General features: G+C 42.9%; 1 long non-coding RNA gene across 1 annotated transcript; it reads right to left on the bottom strand.

Annotated features, from left to right (window-relative positions):
* Positions 1-287: 287 nt before the first annotated feature.
* On the bottom strand, positions 288-12,159 carry LOC121669305. Its single transcript, XR_006017700.1, has 3 exons — positions 11,750-12,159; positions 4,561-4,645; positions 288-2,687 (listed from the first exon to the last, which is right to left on the bottom strand). It is a non-coding gene; the product is annotated as an uncharacterized LOC121669305 (long non-coding RNA).
* Between the last annotated feature and the right edge of the window lie 354 nt (positions 12,160-12,513).

Raw genomic sequence — 12,513 nt, 5'->3', positions numbered from 1 at the left:
TTAATAGGCTATAATGTCACTGCTTTCCAAACTGAAGTGGGGAGTTCACACTAATTTTATTTACACAGACAGTTTTCCCAAATTCAGATTAATCAACAAATAACTTGCAAATAAGAATGGAGGTAAGACATAGAGAAAGAAGCAAACTTCTTTTTTTTGTGGCAACCTCCTCCCCAGGGCCATCTGAGTGTCCTCTTCCTGTTCTCTCACTCCAGAGTCTTTTGCCAGAGGCCTAAGCAACCCCTGTGCTCACCCCTTACCTTGATTTATTGGTCCTGACCCTTCTGAAGTCTCTCATGAGCTCATGAAATCTGTGCAGGAAGGGTTCCCAACCAGAAAAACAGGGAAATAATTGAAATCGTGTAGGAAACAACCACAGGGTTTACCTCAGGATAAGAGGGAAAAGGAGAAAGATGTAGAATTATGAAAGTTCCTTCAGATTACCTAAACTTGTCCTAGGCAGTATTTAAACTGTCTCCATTACACCTGGTACCAGACTGGCACCATATGTCTAAATATGTAAAAGTGATTCGAGTTCCTTTTATATAAAAACATCACTTTGCATTCAGTCTCCAAGATTCAAGTTCATACATATTCTTTGGCAAACACAACCAGTAAGTGAGCTCCATTCAGTTGTCAAAACCACCAGTACTTATGGACAAATCTCGTCAGCTTTACTCTCTCAAGTCCTTTCCTTTGAATGGGATTTGTGATTGAGTACACCTCCAGGTTAGAAGTGGATGGGCAATGTTGTCTTTACAAGCCAGCTTGAAAAGAATTAAGAAGTAGAGAGTACTTGGTGCCCTTGAATAGTTCTCAAAGCCTTTTGTATTGCGGCAATTAAGCAGCCAGTGTAATGACTCCCCAGCCCGAGGCAGGGGCACAGAGCTTGTCCTCCTCGAGTACAATGCCCTCCTTTGCTGCTTTGAGCAGTGGCAGCAGCACGCCCAGACAAACAGCACAAGCTGGGGTTGATTTCTGGCACCACAAAGTTCCAGAGGCACTACCAGATGCTGTAGGGCAAACAGATTTCAAGGTTTAGGAACTAATGGCCATCACCAGTCATGGTTGTCCTCTCCCTCCTGAACAAGGCACCCTCTGTTAGCAGATACTTCAGAAAAATCATGGAAAAGCTGTCACATGAGAGTTATTCTCATGGCAAAAGCAATCCCTGATGTTTCCCATCCCCTCCCCTCCAGCATCTGCTCATTCCTGCCCTTCTGAACTTTAACAGCCCCTCCCGGCATCTGAGTTCATCCTGTCATCCAGATTGCTGAAATAATCCAAATTTGAGGGGAAGGGAAAAACCCACACGTGCATACACACCTAGTTCAGGATAAAATATAATTGCGAAACAGGGAGTGGGGTGTTTTCTTTTTTCCAGTCCCGATTATTCCAGTGAATTTGTTTGCCCTGCACCCCCTCAAACAAATGCATGAGTGGTAAACTGTTCTGCAGGATGTGCCACAAGCAGCCAGACAGCTGAGAAAAGGTCCCTGTAAGCACAGTCCATGCTTTTTTCAGGCAATAGGAGCATTTCCAGGAGTGCCACACATCTGCCTGGGGGCCCGGGGATTTCAGGATCTTTGGGATTACCTTCAGCAGGGCTCACCTTCAGCAGTGCTCACCTTCAGCAGGGCTCTCAAGAAGGCACAGGAAGCTGTTACAGGAATATTTTGGGTACTTAGGATGCCATCAGCAGAACATATCTGGCTTTTCAAATTAACACTGTCAAAATCATGACCAGGAATTGTGATGACAGCCTTGGATGTGGAAGTTATGATGCTCTGAGATACAAACCATTCAAACATGTTACACAGGCAATATAAAACATCCCTTGGAGTTCTGAGCAGCTACAAAGTCACAGAAAGAAAGACAACATTTTGACAGAAATGCTGAAGTTTTCAAGCTTCAAGGTGCATGAAACTTCTTGTTAACTTTTTTCACTGGTGCCTTGCATGTCAGATTTTAACACCTTAACTTTTATTTCTGCATGAAGTCTGTCTGATTATAATGCCTAAATAAGATCCAAACTTGCACAGATGTACCAGGATAAAAACAGCCAGGCCAAGTTGCTTCCATGGCCAGGATAACAGCCTGGTGAGCTGTGAGGCCTCAGGTTTAGGTCATACCACAGTGGGGCTGTGACCTCTTTAAACTTCTATTGCAAAATAGTCTCTTCTTTGATCCCTGAGGCACAGACTCTTGAGGGCATTTGTCAGGAAAGGGATAACAGATCACTCTGGGCAGTGAAACCGTGCTCAGCCACCCGAGGAGACTTCCTCTTTTTGCCAAATTCCAGCTTTCTGGACACTCCTCAGCAGCTCAGGACATGCATAAGCACATATGGTGAGTGTTACAGGAGATTTTCTTAACCCAGGCACTCTTTGAGCTGAATAGAACTCGTGAAGGAGCTGTAGGCAAAACATGATGGATCACCTGCACGCTTTCCTTGACACGCTTCCTTCATCACTGCAGGATGCGCTCGAGATCAGCTGCCCTCAAGTCTGCCTTTGGCTGAGAGCCTCTCCCCTGCTGTTGTTTTCTTCCTCTCAGCCTAACAGGACTCCCTCAGCAAGGAAACCGCATCCCTGTGACTGTCTGTTGGGAGAGTTCCCATCCTCTGCTCTCTCCTCCTGTGCAGAGAAGCCTGCTGAAACTGATTTTCCCTCCCAGTGTCAGCCATCCTGCAAGGAATTGAGCAGAACAGAGGGTGAAATTTTGTCTCCAGTAAATATGTAAAAAATAATGTAACAGAGTAGAAGCTTTGGGTAGGAAATGATGCTACAGAATTGATGGTTTCTATTAAATACCATTAAGAAGACTCAGATCTGGCTACCTGTGCTGTCTGGAATGGCTCTGAGAGGGACACATCAGGAGGCACTGATTTCACAGCTCTGAGAGGGGAAAGGACTGATCACAGCCCTTTGCCATCCTCGATACCTACCTAGACTAAGACACAGACCTACAACTGAGTCTTTCCCATCCTCACCCTTTTTACTCCATGGAAATCTTCACAGATGCAGATTTTGGGTTTAACAGCATTCTCTCCAGCTCTTACAAGGACTTTTGTGTAATCCAATGCTGCACATTTCATATTCCACGATCATTTGAAAGTTTATGAAATTCCATTTTGTTTCAATGTCTTCAATATTCCTTCAATTTCCTCATGAAAAGAGGTTGTAGCCAGGTGGGGGGTGGCCTCTGCTCCCAGGGAACAGGGACAGGATGAGAGGGAACGGCCTCAAGCTGCACCAGGGGAAGTTCACGTTGGACATCAGGAGGAATTTCTCCGTGGAAAGGGTGGTCAGGCCTTGGAAGGGGCTGCCCAGGGAGGTGTTGGAGTTCCCATCCCTGAGTTGTCTAGGGAAGGACTGGATGTGGCACTCAGTGCTCTGGGCTGGGGACAAAGTGGGGATCGAGCACAGACTGGATTCAGTGATCTTGATGGCCTTTTCCAACCTAAATAATTCAATAACCCTGTCTGCCCAAGCTGTCTCCACTGCTATCACTCCCCTTGATATCCGTTCATCCCAGGAAACTAAGGCCGGGATATGCTCAGCACAGACCTGCAAATCCTCGAGCAAGCACCATTCTCATATTCCTGGTCATTCCAGTGCACCTGAGGAGCCCCTGCCTCTTCTAGAGCACACTAAATCCATCTGCTGGGCTGGCTGCAGCAGGAAAAGAAGACAAGGGAGCTCTTTAGTAGCTTGTGGATCCCTCTGGGCTGACGGGATCATTCCTTGGCTGCTGGGTGATGTTGGGGCAGCTTTGTCGCATGGGAAGGATGTAAAATGCTCTAATAATGCTCCTGAGGGCCTGGTTCAAGGCAATGACCAGAAAAGTAGGTCAGAAAGGAAATCTTGCTGCTCTAAACAGGACAGTGGCAGCAGTCCATTGCACAGGCACAGGGTTTATGTAAGGCAGTGGCTGGAGCTGCTGCACTTTGAGTTTCACAACCAAGACAAGCCTGGTTCTGAAAATCCCTTGCTGCTCCACAAAAAAGCAGGAACCAGCTTCTGCATGAATGTAGAAGGGCAAACATATCCCCAGCACCACAGTTTTGTGCTGATCTAAACATTTGAATACAGTTAAAGAACATTTCCTTCCCTCATTCACAAAGAACACTCTAAAAGAGAGGCAGTAGCTTTGAAGGCACAACCAAAAATTCAGTCAGTAGTTATTCCTACAGCCTCCTGCTCCATTCCCAGTTATTCCAGGGTTTCTACATGCCATGCCATGAGAGTAAAGAGACCTTAAAAGGATGTAATCAGCTCCCTGACCTCTCTGAAAGAGATATAACTCATGGAAAGGGATGTCTCGGCAGTGCTCCCCAGCTCTCACAGGAACCACTATCAGCTGTGTAACCAGAGAAAGTTGTGCTGTTCCCACATTTTCAGCCACCAAAGGCCAATGAGAATGAGAGGCAGAGAGATACAGAAAGCATCAGTTATGTCACAGGAGGTCCCACTCTGGTGACACAACGGGAGCTGGTTGAGACTGAGCCAGATCCCACAACAAAGTAAGGAAAAGTGGCTTAAAGGAACCTGAATTTACCTCCATCACCTTCACCTTTACATCAGGGTGCTGGGAAAGGGGAACTGGGGTCTTCTTCATGCTTCATGCTGCTCCTGGACTCCCACTGATGAAATAAACAGATTGGGTTTAGAGACATAGCCTTATTCAGGGAACTAAATAATAAAATGGGCATTTCTGGGCAGCATAAATATTCACTCATCAGTGATTCCGCCGCTGGCCCTGCTGACTGGGCTCTTTTTGGAGCCTTGTTTTCCATATGATCCAGTTTCCAGAGGCAGCACCTGAGCTGATCCCCAAGCGCAGCAGCACACGCTCGGCAGTGGCAGTACCCAGAGGCTAAAATGTATTTTGGCATAACGCGACCTTCAGCACACTGGGAAGTAACCAGTTTGGAAATCATTCTCTCACATTTAACAGCCTGCCTGGGAAGGGCTGATCAAACAAAACGAGTCTCCTTCTCTAGTAAACATACCAGGTAAATGTATTCAACTAAAGAAACCCTCCAGTGGATCATGTGCACATTTATTTAGACATGAAGAAAGGGGAATATTTCATCCTGAACGCTTTGGGCTGTGCACAAACTTACCCCGGGCCAGGAACAACAACAACAGCCGAAAAATCAGCCATGGCCTGCAGTCCCTGGAGCAGCCCATTCCCTGCTCCAGAGTTTGCTTAGCAGAGTTTCCAACTCTCCTAGGCCTGACCTTTCACTTTTAGCCCTCTGTTGACTGTAAATGACCGGGCAGTGACTGTAAGATTTTAATATCTCTCATGTATCACAATGGGCCATTAAAGCTGATGCCTATAAACACACAGACCATGGGGTTACTGGGGCTGTTGCACAGTCTGGGGTTAACACATTCCCTGCTATGCTATTAAAAGACAACTGCATTGCTTTAAATCTTATTTTGGACCATTTTCATGGCTTGAAAAGTCAGGGTGATGGCCCCACAGAGCATTGAAGGAGCTGTGTAAATAGACTTTTAGAAATGTGGTGTCCTGTAAGGGATTAAAATAAACATTTCAGACTCTTCATGCGTGCAAGCATTAGATGGATATCAGAGACAGGAGTTCTGAGTAACGTGGAAAAAAAGATTTAAAGAACACAGGGAATCAAAGAACTGTGTAGCTGCAATTTAATCAAGATGGCGTCACTTTGGTATCTGGCAAATGCTGACACTTCTACAGAAAATCAACTTCTGTAATTTCTTTTTATTTTTATTTCTAGGGGTTAAGCATAACCAAAACCTACATCAGATCCCTTGCTCAGGTCCTCTCTAAAGTGAAAGGGGCTTTCATAGAAACTTTCTCTTTGGTACACTTCGAGAGTCTCTCACTATTTAAGTGAGATTCTTAATTATCTTGTGCATAATTTTCAGGTGTTACAAAGTACCTCACAATTGGCATTGTGATCAAACTGATGAATATCTATAACTTTGTCTATGTATTTAAATATAGGGTTTAACAGCTTTGTACCCCATTATATTCAGCGTGCAAAAGCTCCAACAACAGAGTTAGGGCAGCATTTTACACCTCTGATACAAGTCCAATCATTATTTATCAAAATAATTTTACACCCTTGAATCTAAGAAAAATTGTTCATAGCAAGCCTTTCCATACACCAAAAATCTAGGAAGCAGCAACAAAATTACTGTCTAGAGATAGCATTGTAAATTCTGCCATAATATCTGAATTTTAGGAGCTTGCTGGTGCTCCTGATATTCACCAAAGAGCACTGTAATTATGTTCACAGAAAATGCCTGAAATATCTGATTTGAGGAAAAAAAGAAGTCTCAATAATGTAAAAGAAAAAGGTTTTCTGCTGCCAGCAGCAATGACAGGTGAGAGAAGTGAGCAGCAAGGGTTAGGAAACAACTGATCTCTTTTTAGACAGGGACTGAGATCTCCACCAAAATGTAAAGTCTCAGGAAAAAAGCCATCTAATCAATCAAGTAGCCTTGGTATACTTTCACATAATTTCATCAGAGTATTAAAACATCAGTCATCCCTTTTCAATGGAAAATTTCAGCCGTTTGTGAGTCAGCAATATCAGTGTAGAGGCAGGGGAGCACTAAATAGCCCTGTTTGCCCTGGCACAGTGACTCCTGCTCTCTGAGCTCCAAAATTCCTCTCACACTGATCAGCAGAGTGTCATTTTCTGTCTGAAAGTAACCTGTCCTGTGACAATTGACAGCGTAGTCACTTCGTCTCACCCCCAAATGTGGCCTCAGTGACAGCTCCCTCCTTACTGCTCCCTTTTGTTCCAGGGATTCCGGAAAGGTCAGGAAAACTGGGTGTCACCTCTGTGAAGGGACAGTTCCTCAGCTGGGTATAGAACAGAAGTAGGTGGTGGGTTTGCATTCACAAAAGACATCTTAATCACTCAAGTCAGTGGACAAATATCCCTATGAATGGGCCAGCAAACTTTTTATAAAAAATAAGGGAGCCTGCGGGAAAGATGGGGAGAGACAATTTACAGGCACATGGAGTCCCAGGACAAGGAGAAAGGGCTTCAAATTGACAGAGAGGAGGTTTGGATACTGGCAATAAGTCCTTCCCTGTGAAGGTGGGCAGGTCCTTGCACAGGGTGCCCAGAGAAGCTGTGGCTGTCCCTGGATCCCTGGAAGTGTCCAAGGCCTGGTTGGACAGGGCTTGCAGTAGCCTGGGATGGTGGAAGGTGTCCCTGCCCATGGCAGGGGGTTGGAATAACCTGATCTTTATTGTGCCTTCCAACCCAGGACATTCCATGATGATTCTGTGGTGATGATTATTTGAATTCGGTTAAGAGCTCTCAAAGGGCTCCTTACATATATCTCAGAACAAATCCAGATTACAGATCAGTAATTACAGGCTCAGTTTCTGCTCCCCTCTCCCTCCACGACACTTCACTTGTGGCACACCACAAAACACTTTTCTGCCTCCCATTCTGTTCAGAATAAACCATAAAAAGCTTCAGATTTCATAAGACTGCAACACAGCTGAAGTGATTTTGAGGTCATGGGGTCCTTGATTGAGCAAGCCCTTCTTGCAAAATGCAGACCACAGAAACTCAGCAATTTTTAATGCTGAGAGCATTGAACTGTGTCTCTTTTATGAAGAGGTATTTAGGTAAGTCAAGATGGTACACAACAGAAAAAAGCTAAAAAAACTGCATTATCATCATTACCCAGCATAGCCAAAAATCACCTTGGAACCTGCTCTTTTTAGAACAGGTCTGGGTTTCATTCAAGATTGTCTTCAAGATAACATTGAAAACACCTCTATGCTTTTGTTTTTCCACTCAAAAGCTGTGTTACAGAGAAAGAGCTACACAAATACCTTGCATAATAATGTCTTGCTTTCGTAGGTATGGTTGAAATAAAGGTGCACTTTTTTGTGTTTGAGGAAAAGCTGCCAATGAAAAATCAAGGTGAGATTCTGAGACTCCTTTTCCATCCTGTGAGCTGGATCTTGCACAGGGACACAGCCAGGTAAAAACAAACACAGAACAAACAGATGGAACTCAGGCACAGTTTCACGGAAAATTTTAGTTTTCTACAATATCTAAGAGCTTCTGCCATCAGGATTTCCAGGAAGAGGTCATCCTTCTAGGTCACTAAAATCTGGTAACATCTTTAACAGAAAAGGTTTTATAGAACAACTTTTTTTTTGCTGTGCTTTGGGTGGCAACTCTACAGATGGCAGGGGCAGGACAAAGGAGAGAATAATACATTTTTAATTTATGTCAGCATACTCCTAGTCTGGTTTTCCCCCTAAAAAATGTAGTTGGTAGCAGAGACTGACCCTTCCATTACAGCATCTGAGGGCACCACAGTGATTAATTTTATCCTCCCTATTGCCTTTGAAGTTGAGATAAATGAGTGGTCCAAGGTCACATAAAAGGCTGTGGTTGATCTGGGAACAAAAGTCAGATTTTTGGTGTCTGGACCTCTGCTTTATCTCTGCAATAAACCTCGGTAGTAAGAGGAGACAAGGAAGAAGCTGTTTAGAGGACAGTTGGTCACATTCAGAGAGAGAAAGCCAAGAGAACAGAGAAAGTAAGTTCTCCATGTGAGATGTTTTTAAGGCCAGTTGGCGTGCCTTTTATTGAGTTCCCACTGTTCTCTGCTCTGGAAAACAAATAAACAAGGTTAGAAGCAGTTTTAAATTTTAATATTAATTTTTAACATTGTGGTCAGCCCATTCTGTACATTGATGAAGAGATTTTCCTCACAGTTGTTTGTTTTTTCTGCAGAGAAATTACAAAACTGAGTGGGGAAGGGAACACTCCAGAGGAAAAAACCTGCAGGGAGACCTGGATAGGCTGGAAGAGCATTATCCCCACGTTCCAGCATCTAAAGGGTGGCTGCAAGGAAGGTGGAGCCTCCCTTTTTACAAGGAGTCCCTTGGAAAAGATGAGCGATAATGTGCACAAGTTACTCCTGGGGAGGTTCCAGTTGGTCACCAGGGGATAATTTTGCACAGTAACAATCAGCCCCTGAAATAACCTTCCCAGGGAAGTGCTGGATTCTCCACCACTGGGCAAATTTAAGATTCAGCAGCACAGGGTGCTGGGCAGTCTTGTCCATACTGTGCTGTTGCTAAGAAAGATTGGACCAGATGATCCTTGAGATCCCTTCCAACTTGGTATTCTAGGATTCTGTGATTTATTTTAATGCTTTGTTTTCTGCCCTATTTACTGGGATTTCAATCCAAAAACTAATCAGGAGTTAATCAGAAAGAGTTTCTTGGTTTTAGTGTATTTTATATCAGATATCAAATTTTTGATTTCTAGATATTAGAAAAGAAAATTTCTATGCAAGTGGTTCTATATAATACCTATACTTGTATAAGTAGGCATCAATATTAAATAATGATAACAATAATAGTAACAACAACTGTACTTTGGATGTATTAAATAAATGCCATTAAATCATGAAACATTATGTAGGTTATTACTAATTTCATCATATCAAATGCAATCTATTCATTCTGAATCATTAGCAAAATCTGAGACAAGTGGTTGTGAATTTGGAATTATAATTCTTAATTCTGATTTGCATATCTCTATAATTACTATTTGCTCTGAGTTGTACAAGTGTATTATGAAGCGAACTGGTTCCCATTTCAAAACCTTTCAGACTTGAAAAAAATGTTTTATTGTATTCTCTTTTTTTATTTCTGAAAAAGCTGTGAAATAATACTAAAAGAAAACTCCCTGTCCTAATACAGGAATTTGCATTTTCTCCAATCTCCAGCCAGAAAAATCCACATCAAACAGAAAGGATGAGCACAGCTCAGTTTAATTGTTTACAACACTGAGTAATTGATCTTCTTGATTACTTTAAATAAATATTGTCACTTTTCCTCTCTCTTCATCCATCTTTTCATCACCAGAAAAAATGAAATGAATTATTGAGCCAGATTGTAATTTATTTATCATGACAGTTCATTGACATTTATTCCTTAAGATCTTCTCAGTATAAACTTTTTTTTTTGCTTTTTGATATCTCTTTGTCCTTTCAGGAAATTTAATCTGTTCTATGAGTGAGCCTTCTTTCTTTAGCTTTACCAAATGAAAATAATAGTCATATTAAGAGTGGAAGTAAAAACCTATGGGTCAATATGTTGGCCTTCAGAGATTTTATTTTTTAATCCAGATGTCAGCTATGTACACCAGTGTTTCTGCAGATGGTAAGAAAAGGAGGGGAAAAAAAAAAAAGCATGGAATAAAACATAAATAATACCCTAAAATCTGGTTGAGGCAAGCACAGATTAGGCAGTTAATTCGTCATACAGAGATGGCTTTCTTTTTTGTCCTCTCTGACGAAAAAACCAAAATAATTTAGCTCTTCAGTGCTCAAAACATCATCAAATACCATTCATTACTACTTCAAGGAAATGGATTTATGAACACAAACATAAATACCCATTTCAGTATAACTTTCAAAAACAAATCAGATCTTTGACTAAGAATTACACTAAGAAACCTCAATTTTAATAATGTGGAGAAATTCTCAGAGGCAGTAGGTATTGTCTTTTTTAGCTTTACTTCAAAATTTTAAATGGCTCCATTTTTCAACAATTTAACAAACAACTCCTGTGGAACAGGGTTATAAAATCTCCCTTCCAACTCAAAGCATTTATGATTCTGTGATAGCACCCAAAGCAAAGCACAATTAATTCTAACTCTAATTAATTCTAATTCTAATCTTCTTGCAAATATTCCAAATGTATCCTAATGGAAATCAACTGCCCACAGCAGAGTAGCTGCTTCACAGAGATCAGACTTTGGCTGGCTTTGGATTTGTTTTACTGCAAGTTTCTTGTGTATTTTGGCTTATGTCATCATTTGTTCTCCACATGTCAGATAAGCACAGTAGAATTTCTATCTGGATCAGTCACTTTGGTGATTAGGGTGAGAACTGTTTGGCAAAAACTAAACTACCAGTATGTTATCAGCATTATTCTCAGATCAAATCCAAAACACAGCACTGTGTCTGCTACCAGCAAGAAAAGGAACTCTATTTCAGCTGAAACAAGGACTCAGGATCTGAGAAGGCACTGCAATAATGCCATCTTTTTAACATGGAAACTTTCAATGTATCTAAGTAGTGTGGTTTTTCATTTAGGTGAAATAAGGTATCCTGCAAGATTTTGCATTTTTGAGTTTTGATTGTTACCCTTGCTTTCTTTAGGTTACTGATGTTGAGGCAGCAAATCTGTCAGGTTTCAAAAATAAGACTGAGGCTTGAAAGATCCATTCCGAAGAGACTAGAATAAGTGAATTTCTAAAATTTATTTTTTCCCCAGTATTGGCAGTAGTGTCTGAACATGAGTCCAGGTGTGCCCAGGTGGGCAAGAAGGCCAAGGGCACCTGGGCTATGGCAGCAGTGGTGTGGCAGCAGGACCAGGGCAGTGATTGTCCCCTGTGTTGGGCACTGCTGAGGCCACCCCTTAATTCCTGGGATCAGTTTTTGGCCCCTAATGACAAGAAGGACCTGGAGGGGCTGGAGCGTGTCCAGGGAAGGGAACAGAGCTGGGAAGGGGCTGGAGCCCCAGGAGTGGCTGAGGGGGCTGGGAAAGGGGCTCAGCCTGGAGCAAAGGAGGCTCAGGGGGGACCAATGTTTCCCCTGTCTTGCCTTCCCCTCTTTTTCCCCTCCAAGCCCTCCATCTCCCCATGCAGACACTGATCCCTTGCTGAAATAGTGAACCCTGGTGTTTGTACCTTGATGTGGCTGGAGTAGGACAGGTAACGGGACATCAGCAGATGAGCCGTGCTGGGAAATGTTGATATCTCCCTGCAGCACTCCAAGGACAGCAGCTTTAACTTGTCAGAAGACTGCTAAGCCATTGCAGTGTGGCTGTGAGAGGAGGAGAGAGGCCATGCCAGGACACCTCCAGCTTCTGCCCACTCATCTGCAAAAAAATAGAGAACCCAGCAGATTTTGGTTATGATTCTTCCATATGAGACACTCACAGTAGGCAAGCTGGACCTGCATAGCAGGGGATTCAGGAGCTGAAAATACTCTTTGCTGAAAAAACCCAGGCTTAAAGCAGGGCCAATAGCTCAGGAAATGCCCTCCTGACTGCAGCTTCTATAATTCCTTTATGTCCTCTAATCTGCACGGGGGCAGAGCAAACAGCAGAGCAGCTTCTCCACGAGTGGCAAAGGGAAGAAGGGAAGGCAGAGGAAATGCTGAGGGGTCACTTGATTCCATGGAATGCTTGTGCCAAAGCCATTTGGCTTTTGATTTGGAGCTTTGCACCAACTGTGCACATCGAGCCTATTTTAAATCCATGACATATTTACTGTTGCCCTCAGCCTCTTTCCTATTGTTTTACACTTAGTTCTTGTTTTCCTGTCTTTAATTAAGCTGTGAGTTGCTCAGGGCACCACCATGACTATTCCTATTTATACAATGCTTGGCACGTGGATTTTGAGGCATTGCCAAATGTGGGAAGAGAAAAAAAAAAGAAACACAAGACAGC

Source organism: Corvus kubaryi, unplaced genomic scaffold (assembly GCF_017639235.1).
Source record: "Corvus kubaryi isolate FWS band 111438036 unplaced genomic scaffold, C.kubaryi_AGA036_p1.0 37391, whole genome shotgun sequence".
Classification (NCBI taxonomy): Eukaryota; Metazoa; Chordata; class Aves; order Passeriformes; family Corvidae; genus Corvus; species Corvus kubaryi.
Note: the sequence above shows the minus strand (reverse complement) of the source record. Positions and strands in the feature narration are given on the sequence as shown.